The sequence below is a fragment of the Helianthus annuus genome, chromosome 13 (assembly GCF_002127325.2).
Source record: "Helianthus annuus cultivar XRQ/B chromosome 13, HanXRQr2.0-SUNRISE, whole genome shotgun sequence".
NCBI lineage: Eukaryota > Viridiplantae > Streptophyta > Magnoliopsida > Asterales > Asteraceae > Helianthus > Helianthus annuus.
In genome coordinates, this window is record NC_035445.2 from 5,417,498 (window position 1) to 5,421,217 (window position 3,720).

Here is a 3,720-nt window from a genome sequence, read left to right on the forward strand (position 1 = left end):
ACAAGATCCCCGCCTTGCAAAAGAAAGGGAAAAGAAACAGAAACGCCAACAGGTCAAGAAGATTGAAAAAGCAATTAAAACCGATGTGGTTCAAAAACAATCTGTTGCTGTAAAACCAGACAATTCTACAACTTCAAACAATTCAGAAGTTAAAATTTTAAAGAAAGACACTGGTAAAACAAAACAGACCTGGAAACCTAAATCGGTTACTGAATCAGGGGGACCATCACAATTCACCAACCATCAAAGACAAGAAGTTATTGTCATTGTTGAAAATGGAAGACCCAAGACCACAATGGCTTGGGTCCCCATCTCCAACTAATTCATTTGAGTTCATGTGCAGGGTGCTTCAGGAGGAACTGTCAGTAGTCATTGGATTGTTGATAGTGGGGCATCCAGGCACATGACAGGCGACATGAAGCTTCTCTACGACGTTAAATCTATTAGAGGAGGTTATGTTGCTTTTGCTGGAGATAAAGGTGGATATATAACGGGTGAAGGAATGATTTCCAACGGGATTGTCAGCTTTGACAAGATCAACTTTGTGCAACAACTTGATCACAATCTTCTTAGTGTTTCTCAAATCTGTGACAAGCAGTTCTCCGTACACTTTGATGCTAATGGATGTTATGTGCTGAAGTCGGGCTTCAAAATTCCAAAAGAATGGATTCTCTTGTCGGCTCCAAGGATAAATGATTTGTACGTCCTTGACATGAGCCAAGCTATTACTACGTCTGCACAAGCAACTTGTTTCGTTTCAAAAGCCACAGAAAAAGACACTATCTCTTGGCACAGACGAATGGGTCACATTCACTTACGCAAAATGAATCATTTGGTTTCAAATGAATTGGTGAATGGTGTTCCCCTCAAAAATTTCCATCTTCAAGACGTCTGTGTTTCGTGCCAGAAAGGAAAGCAAACGAAGAAGAAGCACCCTACAAAGAAAATCAACACGGTGGCAGTACCTCTTGAACGTTTGCACATGGATTTATTCGGTCCTGTCAAGCACAAGAGTATTCGGGGTGATCAATACTGTCTCGTGATAACTGATGATTATTCTAGATTTTCTTGGGTAGCGTTCATGGCACACAAGAGTGAAACCTTTGGTATTATCAAAAACTTGATCATTCAGATTGAGAATTTGTATAAGTTGAAGGTTAGGCGGATACGTAGCGACAATGGTACTGAATTTAAAAATCATTCCATGGCGGAGTTCTGCACTTCAAAGGGTATTCTTCATGAGTTTAGTGCAGCTTATACTCCTCAACAGAATGGTGTCGCTGAACGTAAGAACCGCACATTGATCGAGACTGCTAGGACAATGTTGGTAGAGTCGCAGCTACCCATTCCATTCTGGACTGAAGCTGTGGCCTCTGCATGTTATACATTGAACAGAGTCCTTACAGTCAAAAGGCACAACAAGACCTGCTTTGAGCTTCTTCAAAAACGGAAACCAGATTTGTCTTATCTAGAACCGTTTGGAGCTCCATGCACAATCATCGATCCTAATGGAAAGTTTGGGGCAAAAGCAATTGATGGATACTTTCTTGGGTATGCCACCCCTAACTTACGGGTCTGGAATCTAGAGACTAAAAGGGTCGAGGAATGGTCTGAGGTCAGAGTACAAAGGCACACCTTGCCAGTCAAAAATCCGGGTCAACCTTGGATGTTTGAGTACGATGACTTCTTCAATTCGATCAATGTTGAAGCCGTTGAAGAAAATGCTGCGGCTAGGATGTTTCTCGAGAGTGACAATGCAACAGTTTCACCGGTGGTTCGTCCAATTCTTGTTAATCAAGAACCATCTTCTTCGGTGAACAATAATACTCTCAACAATGAGGATTTTCATGATGCAAATGAATTGAACGAATCTTCAGAGGATGATGAATTTCTAGATGCAGATCAGGAAGCTCCCACAACAGCAGTTCATGGTACTTCTGAGGGTACTCCTCCAGTGGATGCCCATAGAACAGCTGAGGCTACTGCATCATCTTCTTCGTCAATTCCGGGCCTTGATTTGGTTGTTGATCTTAATCTCAACAACCTGGGTATAAATGTTCCAGTTCCAGATAATCCAGAAACAAGGATTCATAATACCCATCCTCAACAAAACATCATTGGAAATGTGCAAAGTGGCGTTCAAACAAGAAACATGTTGCGAAATAACAACAATGTAGGCTTGTATGCAGCTATTCGAGAATCCGGGCAACAAAACGATTGGTCTTTCGCGTGTTATGTCTCACAGGAAGAACCAAGAACGTGGAAAGAAGCCTTGAAAGATAATGCTTGGGTTGAAGCAATGCAGGAAGAACTGCAACAATTCCAGAAGCTGGGTGTCTGGAAACTCGTAGAGAAACCTGCTGGATACAAGAAGATTGGTACCCGTTGGGTTTTCAAATGCAAAAAGGATGACCGCGGAGTTGTTATCCGAAACAAAGCACGTTTAGTCGTTCAAGGTTTTCGTCAGATTGAAGGGATCGACTACAATGAAGTTTATGCACCTGTTGCACGTCTCGAAGCAATTCGAATCTTTCTAGCCTATGCGTCCTTCAAAGGATTCAAGGTTTATCAGATGGACGTGAAAAGTGCATTCTTACATGGTGTGGTTGAAGAAGAGGTATATGTCGAACAGCCTCCAGGTTTTGAAGATCCTATCCATCCCGATCGGGTTTGGTTGCTCAACAAAGCTCTTTATGGTCTTCATCAAGCACCGTGAGCTTGGTATGCAACCTTATCTCACTATCTGCTGGAAAACGGTTTTCGTAGAGGTCTTATCGACTGTACTCTTTTCATCAAAGAACAAGATGGAGATCTTCTTCTGGTACAGGTATACGTTGATGATATTATTTTTGGTTCTACTAATGATGTCTTGTGTAGGGAATTCGAGCGCATCATGCAGGATAAATTCGAGATGAGTGCTATGGGGGAAATGACCTTCTTCTTGGGCCTACAAGTACAACAAACAGAGTCTGGGATATTCATCCATCAGACTAAATATGTTGGTGACATCTTGAGCCGGTTCCAGATGTCTGATGCAACGCCCATTGGTACCCCATTGCCAACTAATCACGGAATTACTCCTGACTTGAAGGGAGAAGCTGTTAGCCCCTCAAACTACCGCGCGATGATTGGATCTCTTATGTACCTCACAGCATCAAGGCCAGACATAATGTACCCAACGTGCCTGCTTGCCAGATATCAAGTTAACCCGAAGGCCTCACATCTTGCTGCTGTTAAAAGGATTTTTCGTTATTTGAAGGCGTACCCTGACACCGGTCTGTGGTACCCTAGGGATAATAACTTTGAATTGGTAGCTTTCAGTGATTCTGATTTTGGCGGATGCAAAATCGACGGTAAATCCACAACGGCTGGATGTCAGTTTTCAGGAAATCGCCTAGTCACATGGCAGTGCAAGAAGCAGACGTGTGTCGCTACATCAACATGCGAAGCTGAATACATTGCTGCTTCAAGTTGTTGCTCCCAAGTTCTTTGGATCCAACAACAAATGCGGGACTACGGTTTTGAATTCCTAACTACTCCTATTTACGTTGATAATTCTGCTGCTTTAGATATCACTAGAAATCCTGTGCAGCACTCAAAGACCAAACACATCGAAATCAAATATCACTTCATACGTGATTGCTTTGAGAAAAGGCTAATCGATGTTGTTAAGGTCCACACCGATGACCAACGTGCCGACTTATTTACCAAAGCATTTGA